The sequence below is a fragment of the Neomonachus schauinslandi genome, chromosome 8 (genome assembly GCF_002201575.2).
Source record: "Neomonachus schauinslandi chromosome 8, ASM220157v2, whole genome shotgun sequence".
NCBI classification, from domain to species: Eukaryota; Metazoa; Chordata; class Mammalia; order Carnivora; family Phocidae; genus Neomonachus; species Neomonachus schauinslandi.
Genome location: NC_058410.1, coordinates 103,141,336 through 103,166,678, shown reverse-complemented (window position 1 = coordinate 103,166,678; position 25,343 = coordinate 103,141,336). Strand labels below are relative to the sequence as shown.

The following is a 25,343-nucleotide window of genomic DNA, read 5'->3' as shown; positions in this document are numbered from 1 at the left end:
GATAAATGTTTAGTTTTCTAATATATATGTAAAAAGTGGTGTCATGGCAAGGGCTTGAAGAAGGGCAAAGAAAGGTGTAATGATTCTTGATTTGGGTGAGAAGAGGACAAAGCTGCAGTTTTGTTTTCTAGGTAAACTGGTGAAGCAAGGTTTTAAAGATCTGAAAGTGTTCAGTTTGTGTTCGAAAGAGAAAGGGTAAATAAAATCTAATATGATGTGATTGAAATTAGGTAAATTGGGTTATCATTATGACTGCTCTGTGACTTGCTTAGTTGTAGGCTTTGATATCCAACTACTAGGTAGATTGACCTCAAGTAGGATTTTGGTCTTTCTAGATGGAGGAGAGGCCAAAACACTGGTCTGAGGAATCTAGATAGAGGTCCGTATATTTCTGTAGTCAGTCTGTCAGCATGAGGGATATGTGTAGTAAAAGGCAGTGTATAGACAAATAGATGGAGTGGGCCGGCTTGGTGTGGAAGTGGGATGGTGGTTGTTAGCAGGCACTAGGTAGACATTCAGACTGATGTCTTGTGGGAAAGGGGAGGAAATGCGGTTTGGCAGTAGGCCTTGAAGACCTAGCCACAAGGAAACGAACCAGACAGGGCTCAGATTTTTATGAGAGATATAAGGTAGGTATTTGTTCCCAGGCACAAAAATGAACTTGGTTATTGGAATTGTTTAGGATGAGCCAAGCAATAATACTGAAAGATGCTGAGCTCCAAAGGTATAGATCTTACATATTTTCTGTCTTGAGAGCATATTACTAGTCTGTATTGGTACCTGGATCTATAAGTGGTCCTGGATAACTGGGGTGGAATGAGATTCTCTGTCCAAATGCTTGAGAGGATATTCCCTGGTCACAGTCTGGAATTCCTTCTGTTTATTAGGTCCCAGGGATTTGATGTGTCTGCTTTTTCTTTTATTTTAGAAGATTTTATTCATTTATTTGACACAGAGAAACCCAACGAGAGAAGAAACACAAGCAGGGGGAGTGGGAGAGGGAGAAGCAGGTTTCCCGCTGAGTAGGAAGCCCGATGTGGGGCTCAGTCCCAGGATCCTGGGATCATGACCTGAGCCGAAGGCAGATGCTTAACCAGCTGAGCCACCCAGATGCCCCCCCTGTCTGCTTTTTCTTTGCTGTTCTTTTTCACCTGAGCTCCTCCTCTTTCAGACACATTGCAAAGCAGATTACAGTTTCAGCCTACCATTCTGTTTTAGAAACAAGCACACAATCCTTAACAAGTGTTTAGTCTTAACTACCAATATAATATTAAACAGGCAAGTAAGATATAAGAAAAAAAATTTTTTAAAGATTTTATTTGTTTATTTTGACAGACAGCGAGAGAGGGAACACAAACAAGGGGAGTGGGAGAGCGAGAAGCAGGCTTCCCAGTGAGCAGAGAGCCCGACGTGGGGCTCAATCCCAGGACCCTGGGATCATGACCTGAGCCGAAGGCAGACGCTTAACGACTGAGCTACCCAGGCGCCCCAAGATATAAGAAATTTGAAAGTATCAATAATTAGTGGTTTCTTGTTTTACTGAAGTGGAGTTAGGCTCTTTGTTAGAAAGACTTGGGTTTTTGTTTTTTGTTTTTGGAGAGTGTACCTGTCCTTTTCACTCCTACCAAACTCCTGCCTTTCCTCTAGTTGTCTTTTAGGTTCATGTTAGATGTTTAGACTAGTTCAGAGAGTCATTTATTACCATTAATTCCCTTCATAATCTTAGTAGGGCTTTTCTGACCCAAGACTGTGTTATAATACCAGTTGACCCTTGAACAACTCCGGGATTAGGGTGCTGAACACCACCCCCCCCCCGCCCCTGAAGTTGAAAATTCCAGTATAACTTTGATTCCCCCAAGACTGTGCTAATAGCCTACTTTTGGCCAGAAGCCTTACTGATAAAACGGTCAATTAACACATATTTTGTATGTTACATGTATTCTCTGAGAACTCAAATACATTTGCAGTATTATACTGTATTTATCAAAAAAATCTGTGTATAAATGGACCCGAGCAGTTCAAACGTATGTTCATGGGTCTAAGGTACTTTGATTTTTCAGTCAGAACTCTGGTTTTAGCTCCAAGTGAGGTAGACATTTTCCTTTTGGGGTCCTAAAAGTTTCCTCCTTTGGACTAAATTTAATATTGTTTCTTTTTTGTTTTATTTTGGTTTTTGTTTATTTCTGAAGGTGTCGGGTACCTGGATGTTCTATTCTCTCAGTGACTGTTTTCATTAAACTGAAAATGTATTTACTAGTTCGCATTTAAAGGAGCTTTTACTCTAAGAAGAAGCTCTGCTTTTTTAAAAAATTCAGTGTTCTAATTTGCTATGTAGCCTAAGATGCTGATCTGTTGCCAGATATGGCAATGTTATAGACTCTTTCCTAGAACCTATTTATACCATATCAGTCCTTTCCTGCCTCTAGGATACTTGCATTTTATAATCTTTGAAATTCTGTATCTGTTATTAAACTTCCCATCATGATCCCATTCTCTTTCCCAACTGATTTACAAAACAGAGATGACTAATATGGGATCCTAAATTCCAGCATCTGTTTTAGTGTCTTGTAGCTCATGTTCTTTTTTGATGATTCGTCGTTCACGTATTCCAAGAGAGTGACTGTGTGGCACCTAATCACTGGGAGTTTCTAGTAGAAAAATAACTTTAAGTATGGTAACAGTAACAAATAGTTACCACCAACATTAAGACAAAGGTTCTGTTGCAAGGTCTTATGGTCAAGGAAAGGAGCTTTATATGAATGATTAATCAAGGGGCGCCTGGGTGGCTTAGTGGGTTAAGCGGGTTAAGCGTCTGCTTTTGGCTCAAGTCATGATCTCAGGGTCCTGGGATCGAGCCCCGCAACAGGCTCCCTGCTCAGCGGGAAGCCTGCTTCTCCCTCTCCCACCCCCCTGCTTGTGTTCCTGCTCTCGCTGTGTCTCTCTTTGTCAAATAAATAAATAAATCATTATTATTTTTTTTTAAAGAAAGATTAATCAAGAGGTATTTGCCTTAATGTTAGGAATGTGGTTAATGCCATGCTAGCCACTAGGGGGATTAGGACAAATATGTTTTGGTGCATTAAGTAGTTGATAGCAGTTTTATGGGTTGGGCCTATTATTAGAATCACCTGGATTAAAAAAAATTCCTCAACCCCTGGAGATAGTAACATACATGTTCCTCTCTCTTCCTCCCTCCAGGGGTTGATGAGTGTCATGAATGTTTTGGGATGGCTTGTAGTGCTATGATATGAATATGACTTAACTTGATAGGAATAAAACTTAACATGTGAATCATTAGAAATCTGAACAAGAGAGGGAATGTAGCACAATAACAGGGTTATTTCATTGTCAGAAATGTTAAAATGTTATAGGAGAAGCATAAGGAAGATCATGATATAGATTCCTGTGTTGGAAGATAAATGGGATTTGTTCATCTGTCATTAGTTTGACCAGTGACATGGCATTTTTTTTTTTTTTGTATTCCTGGCACTGAGTCTTTAGAGTTAGGTACACCTTCATTTGCACTGATATTTTTAAGATTCTTTTACCTGAAATATTAAAACTGTCTTAACATTGTTATTATCTATCAGTGGCCTAGTACTGAGGCCAGAAATTTATGTAACATCTAGACTGACTTTAATAACTTTTTTTTTTTTTTTTTTTTTTAAAGATTTTATTTATTTGACAGAGAGAGAGACAGCGAGAGAGGGAACACAAGCAGGGGGAGTGGGAGAGGGAGAAGCAGGCTTCCAGCAGAGCAGGGAGCCCAATGCGGGGCTCGATCCCAGGACTCTGGGATCATGACCTGAGCCGAAGGCAGACGCTTACCGACTGAGCCACCCAGGCGCCCCGACTTTAATAACTTTAAGAGTGAAATTTCTAGAGCATTTATTTATCGTGATTATTATAAGTGCCAAATTGTTTGTTTTGGGCTTTAAGTATAGAAGTTAATACATTTGTTTGTTTGTTTTTTAAGATTGTATTATTTGATTTTATTCTATACCAGGTGGTGGGCACAAAGCAATCCTCCTTAATAAAGTTGATAATTAACTTCACTCAGAACACTTTTAATAAGGCACATAAAAAGTATTCATCTTATAAATTGTTCTGCAGTCCCAATATACAGTAGCTTGGAAAACAGTGTTTAGAAAACAAAAGCCAATGTAAACAGATTAAAACAACGATTACCGTACAGGTTTCCTATGGCTCTGATTTTATAGTTTTCTTACCGCATCATCCATGTCAGAAATCTGTTCCTTCAGCCGGCTCCATTGCTTGGTATTTAAAGAAATACCTTTTCTTTGAGGTTTCATTTCACCTTCTAGATCCATCCCGTATTCATTAATATGAACTAGAACTTTCCCTTTAAAGTCCCGAACACTGATGTACCTCATTTTCCCGATCTGAAACATGTTATTGTCTGTGCTGCTGCTGTGCTCAGAGGATGACCGGGCTCTTGAAGTATCACCAGTCTTGCTTCTTCACAGGTTTTTCTGGAGCAACTTGCTTTTTCCTCTTTAACTTTTTGTCAATCTCACTGTCAGAATCGCTGCCAGAAGAGTTTGAAGAAACAAGTTCCTTTGATTTAGGCCTTGCTCCACTCTCGCAGCAGAACTGCCTTCTGCTCGCTCACTTGCAACACGGAAGTTAATATATTTGTAAAATTGAGACCATCAGTCTTGGCTAAAGTAGAATATAATGTTTTAAGGAAATATTAAAGTTGATCTTTCAAATGTATACCCTCCTACATGCTTTTTATTTATTCTTTAGAGCAGAAACAACTAACTTTAAGTTATTTAGAGATGTGTTCTCCTTATATCAAAGTTTTTTGTTACTTAACTTAATTCCTACTCTGCTGCATCAGGTTGTACTCTGTTGAGTATTTTGTCTTGCTGTTTTGGAGTGTGTGTGCATAAATAAGATGAAGACTCCATTTTTCCTTATTAATTACACCATTCTTATCAAACACATTTTATAAAGCAGTTAAAAAATTTGCCTTAAATGATGAAAATAAATCTGTTGAGAGTGCAGAATTTCAAATGAATGTCAAATGAAGATGTAAAGGTGATATTTTAGACCCCAAGATAATCCGTTTCGCACAAATACTTCCCGACTTTCTCATATTCTTTATATTTTATAAAACCCAGTTGAACTTAGTTAGAACCTCATAGTGTAAAGCCTAAATAAAAACTCCTTTGTTATTCTCTTCATTTCATATGTAATGAATGACCTTATTTGCCCTGAGCTCATTGATGCCAGAGACTGTATTACTTACTTTGTTCTACTAAAAAAATTTAACCCCCTTAATAACTAGCAGAAAATTGTGAGCCTGCTATGTATCCACTAAATCTATGATTCAGTTATACTTTATTTTGGAATAACTGGGGAGAGGGATTCAGCCAGTCTAATGAATAATACAAAATTTAAGTATGTTGAAATATGTCCACCTAAACCAGGCTAACAAAATTCTGACTTACTGGAGCTATGTTTCACGTTGGTATGAGGTCTAACTTTCTTTTTAGAAATAAACTCTTTAGGGGTGCCTGGCTGGCTCTGTCAGATTGTGTGACTCTTGATCTCAGGGTTGTGAGTTCAAGCTCCACATTAAGTGTAGAAATTATTTAAAAATAAAATCTTAAAAAAAAAAGAAATAAATTCTTTAATCCTTTCTGTAAGACTCATTGAGGTTCTTAAATTCTTTTAAAAGAGAGTCAGTAACTTGGGATATTAAGCATCTTGTCAGGTGGGTTGCTGATGGCTTACTTCCGTCTGTATTGCATTGACGTTACATTCTCCTAGTAAATAAAGGGAAAATTATCTGTTTCACAAATCAGAGACATTTCTATATAAGTTCCCAATTTATCATGTTAAATTTAAGTGTAAAGGCTTAAGTTGCTTAAACATTTGTTTAAAATAAACAATGTTGAGTGAACTGTAAGATTATACCATCTTAAATGGGTATTGTGAAACAAGTATACATTATGTTCTTTGGAGCATAGTAACCTGATAAATTCCATATATAATTAAAAGTTTCCTAATAGATATGTTAAAAAATTAAAAGGAATAGGTGAAATTAATTTTAGTATTTTGGATGTGTTGGGTTAAAGAAAATAATTATTTCAACATATATTCAGTATAAGAAATTATTAATGAGATGTTTCCATTTTTTCCTGTCTTTGAAATCTGGTATGTATTTTGCATTTATTTAACATGTTGGTTTGGAGTAGCCATAATTCAAGTGCTTAGTAGTCATGTGGCATTTTTAGAATGTAAACCCTTAGGTTTGTTGTGAATCTAATGAGAATATATATGAAAATATTTTAAAGTTATGCAATTGTAAATTATTATAAAAGGAATTGTACTATTTTAGGGTTTGTTAATGATAAACCATTTTTGGTTTTATCTGATTAATTCTGTATTAGATATCTAATTATTGATAACTTATTATAGTTAAATATATTTTCTCATGGGAAAAAATGTTCAGTTTAGTAGATTGCATATAAGAGGCCTGACGTTTATTTCATTCTGTCTTCTAAATAAAATGTGGTTTTTGGCAATTGGCCTACTGGTATATTAGAGAATTTGAAGCTTTTGAACGACATTTGGATTGTTACCTGAAAGTATAATTTGGCTTTAGTAATTAGAGAGCTGTTCTTTCAGTTTATAATGCTTAACTTCAGAGATAAGTAAGATTTAAGAGTGGTATTTCACAAATAAATGAATGCTGTTGGTCAAGAGCACAAAAGAAAAACAAATAATTATTGGGCATGTAATGTGTTCTCAGAAATGACATAGGAATATATTTCAGGAGCCTGTCAGTTTTAAACATGTAAAATTTTGCATGGACCTTTGTGATGGAATTGTTTCGGGTAAAGGATCTGTATCTTTTATTGGATTTTCAGTGAGGTCTGAGTTCTGAAAAAAGTTCTCAAGGACTCTTAAATAGCTATTCTGTGAGTTCTTTCCCACCTTTTCTCATTTCTAGTTCTTTGTAATGAGTCATCTTCCACAGTAATTGCTTTTTCCCAGAATAATAATAATTCTGTCTTGTTAGTAAATACTTTGATTTAAATTAGACAGATATTTCTTGAGGTCTTGTGTATCAGCATGGACAGAAGCATTCAAAATAAAAAGGTGGACAAGTTCCTTGCCCTGGGTTGCTGATGAGTAGTGGGGAGATTGCAGTATATTGTAATTTATTGTAATGGGTGTTAACATTTGGTGAATATTATTAGGTACTCCTATTTAAGGCATAGTTTTGAGCACTTTACAGGCATTATTTAATTCTCACAACAAATCTCTGTATTTTTGGGTTCTGTTATTTTTCTCATTTTACAGATTAGGAAGGAAGCACAGAAGTAGTTTACTGAATACAGGCAACTGTGTATTCCAGTGCTTGTGCTACTCTTAACCATTATTAATGTGGAACCAATTCCTAACTCTTCCTCTGAGAGGTGTCATTAGGGTTACAGATAATAGGCATTCTTGATCCTTCTTACCCTGCCCTACTTTTTTTTTTTTTTTTAACCCATTCTTTCCACATTGTAACTTACTTTGTATTTTCCTTATTTACATGTTTATTGCTTGTCTTACCCTTTTAGAATATAAATGTAGAGTATAAACTCCAGGAGTGCAGAGCTTTGTTTTTTTTTTGTTTTTGTTTGTTTTTCCTTTCTACCTTAGAGGTACCTGGAACTAGTGGCTACCTTCCAGTAGCAGCCACTCAAATATTTGCTGGATGAGTATTAAGTATCATTATACTTGTGTTGAAAGAAGAATTTAAAATTCTAGGCAATGTGGTATCTTTTGTTTCAGTGCTACAAATAGCTGTAGTACATTTGATATATTAGGCACTGTGATGGGGCTTGGGACTACAAAGATAAGTAAAACAAAGTGCCCTGCTCTCAACCCTGGCCAGATAATGTTTTCTCTGGTAATTTGAATTTAACACCTTTTTGAGTGTAAGGATTTAGGTTATTTTTTAATGCACGTGTTTACTTTTGGTGTATGCTTGGAAACGTGGAGAAAATAAAACGATTGCATGATTCTGATTTTCTTATAGGTTCTTGCAGTTATATAACTTCATTACACTTTTAAGGTCTACTTAAAGAGTGAAATTGTCTTTTAAACCCAGTTTCCATTTTTTGGTAACCTTAAAATTTCTTTTTAATTGATATTTTGCTGATTATTAGCAGTTAGGGAATGCTTACAATGCTAGGTATTTTATTCAGTATTTAATTTCCACTGGAGCATTCTGGGGTAAAACATCATTGTTTCCATTTTTCAAAATTAGAAATTGAAGAGATTGTTACTCACCCAAGGTCAGAGAAAGGATGTGGAGAAGGCTGGATTAAAGTTCTATTGCTTTGATTTTAAAGCATGTCTCTTAATTATTTTTTTGTTTTGTTTTGTTTTGAAGATTTATTTGAGAGTGAGTGTGTGCGTGCGCGCGCGCTGGGAGGGGCAGAGGGAGAGAAGCAGACCTCCAGCTGAGTGCAGAGCCTGGTTTGGGGCTTTATCCCATGACCCTGAGATCATGACCTGAGCTGAAATCTAGAGTTGGACATTCAACCGACTGAAATGCGCAGGCACTCCCTCTTAATTATTTCTTAAAACGCTGGGGGGAAAAGTTGAGCTAAACAGAGCAAGTAATACTGATTGAAGTATCTGTCCTAATGTGGTTTAAGAATAAAGAAATGATAATTAAATCTTTATCAGCCTAAAATTGTGGATTGGTATTACACATTGTACGTGTATTTGGGTAATTATTTTCTCTTAAAAGATTTTTAACTAATTTTAACTGTGTGTTACACTTTGGTCTTTCACTTACGTATCCAGTAGACTATCATAAGACTTTTTTGGTGAATTTTATAAAATTTTATGACAAATGCATGGTATTTTATATGGCTTGAAACTTGCTTAAAACTAATTTCTTTAGTATTTTCTCAAAGTTAATGGAATAAAAATCTGAATGAGAAATATTTAGTTGAATTTTTCTAACTTGTTTGCTCTTCAGATAGATTTTGTTTATTTGTTGTTCTTAAGCTTTGTTACTTTGTAAGGAGCCATTAGTCACGCATGCATGGCAATTTGTTTTCAACTAATTATTAAGTATTTGGTCTTTGTGAGATTAAAATACTTTTGTTTTTTTAAATTTAGATTATTTTTATAGACATTTATCACTTACAGATCCGATTTAGTAATATTAAAAGGAATGTAATACTGTGTAAAAGTTTTCTTACACCACATATTCTCTTCTCTTTGAATACTCTGATAAAGTACCTAATATGCAAACTTTTGTGCTCTATTTGAAATACAACTGGGAGGAGTGGGTTTTGTGTATGATATCTTTAGAGTGATTTACTTACTTCTGTTGAAAAAAATGTAAGAAATGCTGTTTATCAGTTCTATTTTAACGAACATGAGGGAATTTTCTTAGTATTTTGACATTCCAGATAACTTTAGGGAACCTAAATAATGAAATGTCAATGGTTAATGATATTAAGCAATGCTCATCAATTTTGCATTTCTGCATTTATGTAAGGATAGTCCTGGAAAGAAGTTTCTGGTAAAGACTTTTGGTTCTGGTAAAAAATAAGTATTTAATCTTGGGAATAAAAAGTAAAAATACTTTTTATCTTTTCTTTTTTTAATGGAACCATTAATGTGTTTCTATTATATTATTGCTTTTTTGGAATAAAGCTTATACTTGTTTCTGAATTTACAGTGGAGTATGTTTTTATAGAGAGAAAAAGTAGAGGGGAGGGGCAGAGGGAGAGGGAGTCTTAAGCAGACTCTCTGCTGGGCGCAGAGCCCTAAGTGGGGCTCGATCCTGTGACCTCAAGATCTTGACCTGAGCCAAAACCAGGAGTTGGCACTTAACTGACTGCACCATCCAGGCGCCCCAATGGAGCATAGTTTTGTTAATTTTTGTATAACTTCTTGTAATTTGTCATTTGCTATAATAAAGGTTAAAGCTCAATGGCATAATATAACCAGTGGTATAATACAGAGTACATTTAATTTGACAGACCTAATTAGATATTGTGGTATCTACCTATGCTGTATTGATGAGAACCAAAGTAAATATTCCCTAGTGAATGTCCATTCAACTCAAACCTGTTTGGAATTTGTATAAATTGTTTATATTATTTTTTATGATGTGATTTTTCATTATCAGAAGAATACATGTTTATTGGGGCAGAATAGTTGGTGAACTTTATAATATTACTGTTGATATTTTATGCATAATTAAAAAAAAATTCTGGATTTTAAGAATTTTAAACTTGGTGTTCAGACTTTACTTTGTTTTTTAAAAAATCACTATTTTTTATTAATTGTTTTAAAAAAAATCACTATTAAAAATTTTTTTAAAATGTAGACTCCTTAAAAAATACTATCAGTAACCCCCCTGCGCGCCCCCCCCTCCCTACTGTGAGTCCAGGTTGCTAAGAAAATATGTATCTTTTTTTTTCCAAGTGAGAATTAAATTCCTAGAGTGGCTGTACTTCATTTTAAATACTACATTTTCTTTTGCTTATTTTCAGCCTTTGTTGTATTATTTTTCTTTTTGGTTCTTAGAAATGCTTTTAATTCTTTGGTTTGCTGCAAATATTTATTCCTAGTTTCCAGTTTGCTTGCTTTTAAATTTTGATTGTTCTGTTTGCTTAGAAGCTTCTCACCACAATCTTGATATTTACTTCCATTTCCTCCCCTCCCTCCTTTGCATTTCTCCTACCCTCTTCCTTTCGTGTGTGCGCGCGTGTGTTTTGTGTATGTGTATGTGTGAGAGGAGAGGTGTTTTTTGTTTGTGTGTGGGGTTTTTTTTTAAGCTTGATTTTTTGGTAATCTCTATACCCAGGGTGGGGCTGAAAACTACAGCCCTGAGATAAGAGTTGCACACTCTTCTGACTGAGGTAGCCAGGTGCCCTGAGAAGAGTTCTTTTTCACTCAACTAGAATTTACGGGATGAGATGAAAATAGGTATGTAGCATATTTCCCCTTATACAGAATTTTTCAACCTTAGCAGTTTTGGGCCAGAAATTAATTTGTGTGGAAGACTGTCCTGTGCATTGATGGATGCTTAGCAGCATCCCCGGCCCCCACCCACTAGATGTTGGTAGCGTTCCCTGAGCTGTAACAACCAAAAATGTCTCCAGACTTGGCCAAGTGTCGCCTGTGGGGCAAAATCATCCTGGTTGAGAACCATGCCCTAATATAAACTAGGTCTGAATGTACATGTTATAAATATAGTTATCCTGAGAAGAACTGAATTGCTAATTTGGCCCCAAAGCTTATGTTTTCTGGGGCAAAGCTTGAGGTTAAGACCTCATGTTAGGAGCTTTTTACTGGGACAAGAGGGATTGAGTTCACACAAAACACATTAATGCTCAAATTTATCGAATGCTACTTTGAATCTGTGGATCATGTGGTTTTTCTTAATTTTATCTGTTTATATGATAAATTAGATTTTCCAAGATTTCTTTCTTTATTATTATTTTTTCGAAGTAAGCTTTACACACAAGTGGAGCTTGAACTCATGACCCTGAGATCAGGAGTTGCATGCTCTACTGACTGAGACAGCCAGTTGCCCCAGATTTTCCAAGATTAAACTTCTATCCCCTGCTTATTGTGGTGGCTAATTATGCATTTCAATTTCCTTTATTGGCATTTTATTTAGAACCTTATGTGTTTGAGACAGTATATTTGTGGGTACAATTTTTGGTCTTAATATCACTTAAATTGTTTTTAAATAATGATTATTTTAAGATAGTGAAGTCTTTGTAGGCTTATTTTGTGTTTTATGGTACTTTTGAAAGAATTAACCTTTAAAACAAATCATCTGTTTTTGGGAACTGTTTTTGAGGCTATTTTTAGGCCACTTTCTGATTTTATTCCTGGATTATGGCTGTTGATTTTATTTTTAATCTCTTGAGTAATTCGTGTTTCTTTTTAAAATAGAAATTTATCCATTTAATTGAGATTTAGGGTTGGAAATTTATAGTCTAACCAAGAACCAGCCCAGTTTCATAGGTTGTCACATGACTCTGAGCCTCTGAGTCTGGCCCCAACTCTGCAGCATCCCATTTTAGAGTGTTGAATTGACATATCTTTGTGTGTTCTGTAATCTTTTGTGGCTCCAGTTTATTTTTCATTGCTCATCCTGATAGGCTTTTTTGAAGTATTTAATCTTTTGAGATGTTTGAGAAGTGGATTGCTGGGTGAGCTAACCATACAAGTGCTACTATTGTTTATTGGTTAGTTAAATAATCATAACTTAAGTCTTTGGGGTTAGGATGGCTGTATATATATTGGCAAAAATATCCCCCCAAATCTAGGATGAGTTTATTTATTTACTTTGTTTTTATTTTTTAAAAGATTTTTATTTATTTATTTGAGAGAGAGAGCCAGTGAGAGGAGCAGGCTCCCCGCTGAGCAGGGAGCCCGATGTGGGGCTTGATCCCAGGACCCTGGGATCATGACTTGAGCCGAAGGCAGACACTTAACCTACTGAGCCACCCAGGCGCCCTAGGATGAATTTATTTTGAAGTTTACTGACTTTAGGAAGATCTGGTTCATTTAGCTCTAATAGTTAATGAGAAGTTAGTGTTTTTGGTTGTAGTTTATCTGAAAAAAATTGAAAATATAATACTACTTGAACTATGTATAAAATAGCTTTTACAACAAACTAATTTTTAAGGAATAAATAAATTTTACTTAGACATGAACTGTTGAAAGTTGGACTTTCGAGTAGAGATTTTGTTAAAGTGGATAAAATATTTGAAAGTCAACTCAGTATAATTCTCCTGCAAGAAGGCACAAATAATTTAGAGTAATTCAACATAATTTAAGGAGGAGTTCGTTGTATTGCTGACATATTTTTTTGCCACACTTCATGACTCACTATAATATTTTGAAAAACATTGTATATGTTTATATATACATATGTATAGTTTATATGTATGTACATATTATATATGAATATCATTAAAGAAATTTAACAATTCTCATATCCAGATATAGGTGTTATAATTAAGTAGATGGCTAAGATCAGATAACACTATTGAGAAGTAGACAAGAACTTGAAAAACAGTACATTTGTAAGTCAGGAACATTTCTTGTTCCATATGATGTGTACTGTAGAACTTGTGGTTTCTAAGACAGTGAAGTGTTGTTGGAAGATTGGGATTCACTTTTTTGTATTGAGTTTAGTCTTGGTAACTAAATTATAAGAAAATTCTATCAGAGTAGGGCGGATGGGATTTAAGGCTTTTTAATGATTCCTTCAGGGTTGAAACATATCCCATTGATTCTAACTAGCTCTACTTCTAGGTGAAAGGTTTTGATGTATACTGTGGGGCATAACATCAGATACCCTCCTGTATCACCTTGGAATGAACCCTAGCTGGAAAAGAACGACATTATAATAAGGAACACTTGCATAATTGGGGTTCTGCCACACTAACGTTCTGTAAATACAGCACATTATGAATTACCAACATTAGTATCATCTTTAATTGTAAAACTGTTCATTTTAGGAAGTTTAGAAAACACAGAATAAAGAAAGAGGAAAAAAAGACCTGTACATTTCTACGGAGTGAACAGTTATTTTGATGTATTTCAGGTCTTAAAAAAGAAATATATTTTACGGATTTGGTTTCTACTTTATACTTAGTTTGGTCTCTTGCCTTAATCATTTGAAATTTCATTATACATGTTTTCCTAAATTATATCATTTTTTTGATGGTTTCCTTTGCTGTGCAAAAGCTTTTTATTTTGGTGTAGTCCACATAATTTGTTTTTTTTATTCATTTCCCTTACCTGAGGGGACATATCCATAAATATGTTGTCAAGGCCAATGTCAGAGACTACTGCCTTTTTTGTTGTTGTTGTTGAGGAATATTATGGTTTCAGGTCTCACATATAGGTGTTTAAATCATTTTGAGTTATTTTTCTACTTGGTGTAAGAAAGTGTTCCAGTTTTATTCTTTTGCATGCAGCAGTCCAGTTTTCCCAACACCATTTATTGAAGAGACTGTCTTTTACACATTGTACATTCATCATATAAGTGTGGCTTATTTCTGGGTTCTCAATCGTGTTTCATTGATCTAAGTGTCTGTTTTTGTGTGAACAACACTGTTTGGATTATTATGACTTTGTAGTATATCTTGAAATCTGGGATTGTCATACCTCCAGCTTTGCTGTTCTTTGTCAAGATTGTTTTGGCCATTCAGTGTCTTGTGGTTTCGTACACGTGCTGGGATTATTTGTTCTAGTTCTGTGAAAAACACTTTTGGTATTTTGATAGGGATTGCATTGAATTTGTAGGGTGCTTTGAGGAGTATGGACATTTTAACAATATTAATTATTTTACTCTGTGAGCATGGTATAACTTCCCATTTGTGTCGTCTTCATTTTCTTTCTTCAGTGTCTTATAATTATCACAGTATAGGTTTTTTACCTCCTTGGTTAAGTTTATTCTTAGCTATTTTATTCTTTTTGGTGTAATTATAAATGGGATTGTTTTCTTAACTTCTCTTTCTGCTATTTTGTTATTAGTGTGTAGAAATATAACCAATTTATGGGTATTCATTTTGTATTCTGCAATTTTACTGAATTCATTTATTCTAAAGTTTTCTGGTGGAGTCTTTAGGCTTTTCTAAATACAGGGTCATGTCATTTGGAAATAGTGACAATTTTACTTCTTTCTTACCAATTTGGATACCTTTTATTACTTTTCTTGTCTGATTCCTATGGCTAGCATTTCTAGTACTGTTTTGAATAAAAATTTCAAGAGTAGGCTTCCTTGTCTTGTTCCTAATTTTTTTTTTTTTTGGTTCCTAATCTTAAAGGAAAATCAGTTTTTCACCATTGAGTATGACATTAGCTATGGCCTTTATTATGTTGAGGTGTGTTTCCTCTAAATCCACTTTGTTAAAGAGTTTTTATCATGAATGGATGTTGAATTTTAGCAAATGCTTTTTCTGCATCTATTGAGATGATCATATGGATTTTTTTCTTTATTTTGTTAATATGATATATCATGTTGATTGATTTCTGAATACTGAACCATGCTTGCATCTCTGAAACAAATCCTATTTGATAGTGGTGAATGATTCTTGTATTGTTGGATGCAGTTTGCTAATATTTTGTTGAGGATATCTGCATCTGTGTTCATCAGAGATAATTGGTCTGTAGTTTTCTTTTTTTTGTAGTGTTAGTGGTTCAAGTATTAGAGTAATGCTGGCCTTGTAGAGTGAAATTTGGAATCTTTTCTTCCTCTATTTTTTGGAATAATTTGACAAGAATAGGTATTAACTCTTTAAATATTTGGTAGAATTCAACTGTGAAGGCATCTGGTCCTGGACTTTTGTTTGTCTAATTTCATTACTGGTCATCAGTCTGTTCAGATTTTCTATTTCCTTCTGATTCAGTTTTGGAAGATTTATGTTTCTAGAAATTTATCCATATCTTCTAGGTTAGCCAATTTGTTGGCATATAATTTTCCATAGTAGTATCTTAATAATCCTTTGTTTTTCTGTGGTCTTAGTTGTTACTTCTTTCATTTCTGATTTTATTTATTTAAGTTCTCTCTTTTTTTCTTGATGAGTCTAGATAAAGGTTTATCAATTTCATTTATCTTTCCAAAAAGCAGTTCTTGGTTTTATTAATCTTTTTTATTTTTTAAAAATCTCTATATCATTTATTTCTGCTCTGATTTTTATTATTTTCTTTCTCCTTTTAACTTTGAGCTTTGTTTGTATTTTTTCTAGTTTCTTTAGATATAAGGTTAGATTATTTATTTGAGATTTTACTTCTTTCTTTTTTTAAAGATTTTATTTATTTGACAGAGAGAAAGCAAGAGAGGGAACACAAGCAGGGGGAGTCGGAGAGGGAGAAGGAGGCTCTCCGCTGAGCAGGGAGCCCGATACAGGGCTTGATCCCAGGACCCTGGGATCATGACCTGAGCCGAAGGCAGATGCTTAACCACTGAGCCACCCAGGCGCCCCAGAGATTTTTCTTATTTCTTAAGGTTGATCTGTTATCTTTGTAAACTTTCCTCTTAGAAGTCTAAGTTGGTAGTTTTTTTCTTTCAATACTTCAAATAGTTTACTCCCCTCTCTTGAGTGTTTCTGAAGAGAGGTTTGCTATAATTCTTACCCTTGTTCTTCTATACGTAAGGTGCTTTTTTTCTTATGGCTTCAAGAATTTCTATGTTTGGTTTTCTGCAGTTTGAAAAGGGTGTGCTTAGGTGTAGACTTTTCTCACATTTTCCTGTTTTGTATTTCCTGAGTTTCCCAGGTGTGTGGTTTGGTGTATGATACTGATTTTGGAAAATTCTCCATTATCTTCCTTTTCTAGCATTCCAGTTACTCATATATTCTATCTATTAAAATTGTTACACAGTTCTTAGATGTTCTGTTTTTTGTGTTGTTTTTTTTTTTTTTTCTCTTTACATTTCAATTTGGGAAGTTTCTATTGACCTATTTTCAAGTTTCCTGATTCTGTCTTTGGTGGTGTTTAGTCTGGTGATGAGCCCACCAATGGCATCCTTTATCTTACTTGTTTTATTTTCCCAGCTTTTATTTATATTTTGTGCTTTAAAAACTTGGAGATTTAAGTTTTTGCTTAGATTTTAGAGTAAAAGTAATATCTGTAGTGAGGGAATGCTTAGAGTGGGCAATTCCCCTCATCATATCTCTAAGAGAAATGAAGAGAAGGGTAAGGATTATACCTCAGTTTTATTTTAGGAAATACTCTTTTTCATAGGCTGTAACTACGGTCTGTAACAATATGAATGAAGAGCATTGTAAAAAGGAAAAATATACCTATATGTGCAACAAGAAAATTCAAATCATAATTCTTACCACTCTCATAATTATCTCACTCATAACTTGAAAGTGACACAGTAAATCAATGATGAGACAAAGGTTACAATGTACTGTGACCATGGTATAGTACAGAGCTATGTTTAGTCTATATATTTTTTTCATTTACATTTGCTGGAAATAAAATTGGCCCTTTAGTTATACTGATGAAGTTTGTTTCAAAATTTTTACGTGTTTCGGGGCGCCTGGGTGGCTCAGTCGTTAAGCGTCTGCCTTCGGCTCAGGTCATGATCTTAGGGTCCTGAGATCGAGCCCCGCATCGGGCTCCCTGCTCTGCGGGAAGCCTGCTTCTCCCTCTCCCCCTGCTTGTGTTCCCTCTCTTGCTGTGTCTCTCTGTCAAATAAATAAATTAATTAAAAAAAAATTTTTTTTTTTTTTACGTGTTTCAAAACAGTGTACAAAATTGTGCTTATCCAGTAGTGGTGTAGGCTTTTTTCTTTGTCACTTCTATTGCTGAGAATACTGTGCATGTTGTAAGCACTGTTCTGCTTTTCTTAAGCTTTCTTTAGCTTTTGCTGCTCTGATTTTTCCCTATAATTCTTTGTGTTCCAATTTCTTCTTTTACTCTTTTTTGTCTTTCATCTTTGGGTGAGCTAGTAAGATTGTTGGAAAGCTTGCCGTTTTTATGTCCATTAGGGTTTTCAGTGTGTTGTACACCAGTGCTATGAGTGGTCTAATTCCAGTGTTCATTGGAGATTTTTTACAAACTGCCAAATGTAATTGTCAGGATTTTATTAATATTCTCCTCAAACTAAGAATATATTCATTATTCCAGAAGTGTGCAGTACCCTTTCTCCAACCTAAAATTGAGAACTGGACACACATCTGGATATCTGCTTAAAAAGGGGCTCTTTAGTTCTTTGGAATTGTGTTGGTTCAGTGACATCTAAGATTTCTCAGTTTCTTCTGAAAGCATCACCTCTTTCTGACTGCATGTTTTTGGCCAAAATTTTAGCAGTCCTGTGATCTCTGGTTATGTTAATGTTGTATCTTTCCCTAGAAACTATACAACACAGTAGGCTAGCTGAGCATGGGACAAAGCTAATCCTTTTGCAGTAAGTGTACGATAAAAGCCTTCATTAGAAATTATTTATGTTCTGCTTTCAGTGGTATGGCATAAAGCCATTGATAAAACTTACTAATATTTCAAAGAGTTCAGCAACCCCATGGAAATGTGGTTTCATATATAAAACTGAGGAAAGTGTTGTTAATTTGTTTTCTGATAAATGCTCTTTTTTTTTTTTTTTTAAAGATTTTATTTATTTATTTGAGAGAGAGAGTGAGAGAGAGAAAGAGCACAAGAGGGGGGAGCGGGAGAGGGAGAAGCAGACTCCCCGCCGAGCAGGGAGCCGGATGCGGGACTCGATCCCGGGACTCCAGGATCATGACCCGAGCCGAAGGCAGTCGCTTAACCAACTGAGCCACCCAGGCGCCCCTGATAAATGCTCTTAATCCAAGAAATTTCCTATAAATTCAGTGCAGAACAGTTTTCAGGTATTCCTGTTCTCTGAGATATCTTCACTGTTGAAAAGGTCAGGAACTGTTTTACAAATTTCTGGTCCATACATTACTTTGCAATGCTCTCCAAACCAAAACTCCAAAAATCTTAAGAACTCTGACACCAATTGTATGTGAAGCCAAGAGGCCTCAAGTTCATCCTTTTCTGGATCAAAATCTAGATTATGACTTGGAGGAAGAGTATGGAAGATGCCAGCACTGATCATTTTTACTTTATCACAATACACTGATTAGACAAATTACCCCACAATTAGTTGAAACATACTCAATCAGTTCATTCAGTGTTGTTCTTTTAATTTTGTTGGTCTTCAAGTCTGAAACTGAGTCCATGAAATGAAGTATACAACACTGATGCAACTAACTTCTGACAGAAAAGCTCTTGTTCATTTGAAGTGTCATCTTTGAGCAGGGACAAGGATTGCCCCTTTGCCTGTTGCCCCTGCTGCGGAACTGTCAGGAGCCTTGGGAGCATTTCTGCCTGTGTGCTGTGCATACTGATTTCTGGGTAAAGCTGACCGTTTTCTCTGAGGTCCAGATGGTGGTGCTGGCAGCTTCCATTAGTGGTGATTACCAGGACACCTCCACGGCCCTGGTGCTTAGGAGGGCTGCTTGCACAGAATGGGCAATGGCAGAGGGAGGAGATGGGGGTAGGTGCAGAGAGCTTGTACCCCTTTGCCCAGTCACTTCCCCCTTCTGCACAGTTCCCTCCTCCTGGGCACCGGGGACCTTCTTGTTACCTGTCAACCCCTCAGGGCCGGATCTCAGTGCTGGAAGTTCCTGGTCCCTGCTCCACACAGAACTCCAGGGGCTGGGGGAGGAGAGGGTTGATAAAGTTGTTGATTCTGGGTGTAAAGGTCTGGTGGAAGGGAGCCTGAATTTTAGAAAACTGAGGCAAGGGCTCAGGGCTGTGGATGCTGAGCGTGCCACTTGTCCCTTCAGTTTAGGTCACCAACCAGCTGGCCAGCATCTCAGTGGCTGCTGCCATGCATCCTACCTTGCCTGAAACCTTATTCTGAGGTGCTACCATTGTGGATCCCCTCTGAGACACCACCTTTGCTGTGGTGCTCACTTTTCCCTTTCAGCACGCACCCCTCATTACCTGGGGCAGTAATCTGCCACCCTGGCATCCTTTATTTCCATTAGTATTTTTGATTTCTTTCATTTCCTTTTGATTTTAGAGTTTCCATCTGCTTACCTTACCCATCTGTTCTTGCTTGTTGTATTTTTGTTTTTCCCCATTATCACCCTTAACATATTAATCATAGTTACTTTAAATTCCCTGTCTGATTCCAAAATATGTATTATATTTGAGTCTGTCTCTGATGCTTGCTTTGTGTTTTTTCTTGCCTTTTAAAAGCATGATGTATAATTTTTGTTGAAAGTTGGACATTATTAGGGAATAGGAGCTGAGATAAACAGATATTGAGTGTGAGATTTTATATTAGTCTGTCCAAGAGTTGTATTTAATATTTGCTCTAGGTATAGGTGCCAGAGGCTTCACATTTCTTTAGAGTCCTTTTTTTGTCTTCCTGGCTGTCTGGGTTTTCCTAAGAACTTGAGTTTTCCTAAGAACTACTCCTCAGATGGAATCCTGAGACTGTGGTTCCCAGAAGTTTCCTACTGTGATGCTCTTCCATGTTCAGCCTGTAGTAGTTAATCAAAAATACCATTTAGGTGTTTGCAGTGGATTAACTTTCTGCCCCCAAAATGGTAAGTCCAAGTTCTAAGCCTTGGTATAGATATGAATGTGATGTTATTTGGAAATGAGGTCTTTGCAGATGTAACTAAGGATCTTAAGATAATACTGTCCTGGATTTAGGACTGACCAGAAATCCAGTGAGCAGTGTTCTTATTAAGAGTAAGGGGAGGGAGATTTGAGACACACAGAAGGGCAAGGTCATGTGCAGATGGAGGCAGAGGTTGGAATTATGCAAGCTAAGGAATGCCAGAGATTTCTGGCAGCCTCCAGAAGCGAAGGCAGAGTGTGAAGCAATTCTTTCTCAGAGTCTTCAGAAAGATCCAACCCTGCTGGTACTTTGACTTTGTACTCTGGTTTCCAGAGCTATAAAGAATAAAGTTTTATTGTTTTAAGTCACCTAGTTTGTGATTGTTATGACAGCCCTGGGAAATTAATATAATGTTCTTTTCAGTTTATGGTTCTTCTTGTTTGTATTTGAGGTGATCTAGTACTTCTTGGCTTTGACTTCCTGGGTATGTCCATCTCTCCATATCTTGAGCTGGCAGTTTGCCTTGTGTCTTCATTTCTCTGATGGGTCCAGGGAAAGTCAGTGACTTTCAGTTTGTTTAGCTTTTTTCTTGTTGTAGGGGTGGGAGTGACAGCTTCTAAGTTTTTCATGTGTTGGAGCTGAAACTGCAAGTCCAGTATTTTTTGTTTGGCATTTTATACTCTTACTATGTTAGTGATTACCACATGTATTATTAGCTTCTAAAAATCTAAAGTTAGTTAAAAAACAGTCTATTCCTCATTCCTCTTTGCCCCCAAATACCTCCTAGAAATTTTTGTCTCCTTCTTAGTCTAGACTGTTCCTTAGATTTGTTGCACAGTTACCATCTTAGCACTTTTCTTTCTTTCTTTTTTTTTTTTTTTAAAGATTTTATTTATTTTTTTGACAGAGAGAGACACAGTGAGAGAGGGAACACAAGCAGGGGGAGTGGGAGAAGCAGACTCCCTGCTGAGCAGGGAGCCTGATGTGGGGCTCGATTCCAGGACCCTGGGATCATGACCTGAGCCAAAGGCAGACGCTTAACGACTGAGCCACCCAGGCACCCTTAGCACTTTTCTTACTCTCTGGGATTGGCTCCACTATTTCTTGGATTTCATGTCTTCCTTTCTTTTGTTTCATATTTTTTATTTTACTGGGTAGCATGTAAGGTCATATGTAGGGTTAATTTCCTTTTCCTTGCCTGTGTGAAAATGTTACACCCTATACTTGCCTGCGGATTGGCTGAGTGTGGAATTCATTTTCCTTTAATACTTAAGTGACCTTGCCTTTTTATTTCTGTAGAATCTGGTGTCCTCAATGAGAAGTCTTCTGATGATTCTCATTCTTTTGTAGATGAACTCTGTTTCTTTTCAGAGAGCTTTCAGGGTTATATTTATCTTTGTTATGAAATTTCATCTAGATGTGAGTACTTACTTTTTTGTTATTGTACTGGATTTTCATAGACCTCTTTATATTTGAAGATTTGTTCATTTAGCTTTGGAGTATTTCCTTGTGTTATTTCATTGTCAATTCTCTTTTTTTTTTTCCCAGAACTGTTAATTGGATGTTGAATTGTCTGGATTGGTCATCTGTCTTTTATATTTTCTTTATATCTTTTTGCTTTACCTTTTCTGGAAAACTTTCTTGGATTTGTCTCCACCTCTCCAAAAGAGAAAAAAAGTTAATGAAACATGCTGATAGATACAGATTTCTTTTTTTTTTTTTTTAAGATTTTATTTATTTATTTATTTGACAGAGAGAGCGAGAACAGGCCGGGGGAGCAGCAGAGGGAGGGGAAGAAGCATGGCCCCCCACTGAGCAGGGAGTCGGATGCGGGGCTCGATCCCAGGACCCTGGGTTCATGACCTGAGCCAAGCGCAGATGTTTAACTGACTGGGCCACCCAGGAGCCCAGGAAGATACAGATTTCTCAACCCTTTTTATTTTCTTAGTTTTTTTTTTTTTTTATAGCAGTCTGTTCTGATTTTATGAACTTCGTTATATCTCTTGAGGATAAAAATTTGTACATGTTCACAATTTTTATTTTGAAATGGTAAATTGTAGAAATAAATACAGTACAAAGACATTTTTCCTGACTAATAGTCTTTCTCCTGAATATTTTAGTGTGTATTTTCTGCAAGCCAGGATCTTCTACTTAATCACAATCCAACCATAGAATTAAAAAATTAACATTTATTTATACATGCATGGATGCATGATTTCTTACTTTATTCAATGGGATATATTCTGTTACTGTCATTGTTTATTTTGATGCTCAAATTGTTGTGATTTGGCCAATGGGAGCCTTTTTGATATCACACTTCTCTCTGTCCTTTGGCATCACCTTATCTTTTTTTTTTAACTTCCTTGCTTTGTGACATAATATTGTGTCCCAGGCTTATCTTGTACTTTTCCTGCCTTAGTGGTAGAAGTGCCTGTCTTCCCAAGGATTCCTAGTTCCTTTTAGTAGAAAGTGGTGTTTTTAAGATCTCAGCATTAGGTTTGCTCATTGCTATTGAACTGTTGCTGGTTTCAGGCCCTTTCAGTGGACAGAGCTGGTGTGTGTGTGTGTTTTATGTGTGTGTATATTTATGTATTGAAAACTGTAAGTTCATGGTGATACTTCTCATTTAGTATCACATTATTGAATCTAGCTTTTTCTCCTTTATGTTTGCAACTCCCTTCTCTGACACAGAGAAGCTTGGCTTCTATTACCTTTAATATATTTACTTACCTGATCAATCCTCTGGATGTAGCTAGTCTTCCATCTCTGTTGTCACTCTTCACCCTCACGCAAACACCCTACTCTCCTTGGACTATTAGTCCTCATTTTAGATCACCTTTACCCTTCCATAACTCTGCATGGAAATCTCCCACCCACCCCCAATACCATTTGACCTTTGATATCCCTTACCAAGCTACCCCTCAGCTTGGATGCCCTCTCCACTGTGCTTGGGGTCTGAAACACCATGTCAGGGTGCCTGTACCTGGATGCCTTCCTTACCTTGTGTTAGAGTGCTGATAAGCTGTACTAGGGAGGCCCCCGTATGTGGATGCTCTCCTTACTGTACTCTGGCTCTGATAGCTTGACTCCTGCTTCTACCCCCACCCCAATTTTGGATACCTCTTTTACTCTTCTTGGTCTTTAACTTCTCATATTGGACTCCTCCTCCCCCCCCCCCCCCCCCCTTTTTCCCCACTATGCTCTTCTACCCCTAAATGGCTTTAGGACTCCATTGTTTTGGAGGGTAGAAGGGGGAAGGTGGATGTATGTTTCATCCAGGAGTAATTTTTCATTTTATTATGGTTTTTCATGATTAACTATAGTCTATTCATATTTATGAATAAATAATAAGCTTGGGGACACTATTTATGTAGGTAGAATTTAAGTGTTTTATTTTACAGTTATTAGGCAGGGAGCTGCTCATTGCTGTGGAGACCTCTAAATTCTGGAAATCAGTAGTCATTTCTATAAGAAACCAGCGCTCATCCATAGGAGCTATACTAGTTTCCCCAAAGTGTGTGTGTGTGTGTGTGTGTGTGTGTTGGGGGAGGGGCAGAGGTGGAGGGTGGGGATTAACCCTTTAGTTTTTGGCCTTCAGAGAAAAATGCCTGCCTATTTAGCATTATTGTCTTAGAACTATTGTGGTTGATAGTGAGTGGTAGCTCTTCCATGTAGAGGTAATTCCCATTTTCAGTTTTGCATTTCCCATAAGCCCTCCTTTTCTGAATTTCTAGCTTTTATGGGATTCTGCAGAGCAATTTGGTATCTGTTATAGTTTCCTGAAATTCTCTGGGCTTTATTCTTGGTTATTAGTTATGGATCCATTTTCATAAATTTGAAAAATTTCTTTTTGGCTTTCTTCTCCAGTTGGGATTTTCAGCTGCAAGTAGAAATCCTGTCTAAAATTTACTTAAAAGTTAAGAAAAAACTGGGGCCCTTGGGTGGTGCAGTCGGTTAAGTGTCTGACTTGGTTTCACTCAGGTCGTGATCTCAGGGTTGTGAGATCGAGCCCCAAGTTGGACTCTGTGCCCAGTGTGGAGTCTGCTTCACATTCTCTCTCCCCTTCTCTCTGACCCTCCCGCTCATGTATGCTTTCTATCTCTAAAATAAATCTTTAAAAAAAGGTTAAAGGGCGCCTGGGTGGCTCAGTTGGTTAAGCGACTGCCTTGGGCTCAGGTCATGATCCTGGAGTCCCAGGATCGAGTCCCGCATCGGGCTCCCTGCTCGGCAGGGAGTCTGCTTCTCCCTCTGACCCTCCCCCCTCTCATGCTCTCTGTCTCTCATTCTCCCTCTCTCTCAAATAAATAAATAAAATCTTTAAAAAAAAAATTAAAAAAAAATAAAAAAAGGTTAAGAAAAAACTACTTCTGTAATAAGAAAACTAGTGGTATTGTTGGTTAATATGCAGTTTGATGAGTCTAGCAAAGATCTAGGTCATTTTCCTCTTTCTTCTTTTCCGTCATAATCTTTTTCTTGTCTTAAGAAGGGATTAAGACAATCTCTTAGTCTTTTTCTTGTCTTAAATAGTTATAGCAGTTTTGGGCATTACATTCTCACTGAGGAATATCTAAAGTCTGCAAGAAGACATTTTTTTCCTTGTGTTTTGTTTTTAAGGTTGGATAAAACTTTCCGCGAACCCTTGCTCATATCTTATGGGTAGAATCCATCTATCACATGTGTATTTGAAAACCAGTGTGTGCATGCATATATGTTTGTGTGTGTGAAATTACTATAAATAAATTGTCTTTAGTAAATAAATTATCTTTAGACCATTGCCTCCTTGACCAGCAGCATTAGATATCCAGGGCCTTTTCAGAGTACACATTTAAGCAAGATTCAACAAGATGACTTCTGCAAGTCAATAAGATGACTTGATTGTACATTAGTATTTGAAAAGCCCTGGTCTGGACTAGAAAAGATTTAACCCTCTGGGAATGAGGGAAGCCGCATTTGTAAAAGTACAAGATCTCAAAATACCTGAACAAAATCGGGGTTCAATAAGAAAGGAAGAAGGATGTCGGGAGTCAGTGTACTCCCACTTTACTCTTTAACCACCAAACATTCCCTTTGTAGTAAAGGCTGTTGGTTTGGCAACCAACAATGTCTGCCCATAATCCTTATCCCTTCTTTTGGTTGTAACTGTGTGTGTGTTTGTGTGTGTGTATGTGTGTATTCTTTTTAAAAAATCATTCTTATAGGAGGAAGAAAG

General features: G+C 36.4%; 1 protein-coding gene and 2 pseudogenes across 1 annotated transcript in view; 1 reads left to right on the top strand and 2 right to left on the bottom strand.

Moving 5' to 3' along the window:
• LOC110582196 (CD2 associated protein) overlaps positions 1 to 25,343 on the top strand; it is a 133,429-nt gene that overhangs the window by 6,998 nt on the left and 101,088 nt on the right. The window lies entirely within an intron of this gene.
• LOC110581976 lies at positions 4,215 to 5,780 on the bottom strand (annotated as a pseudogene).
• LOC110581977 lies at positions 17,451 to 18,911 on the bottom strand (annotated as a pseudogene).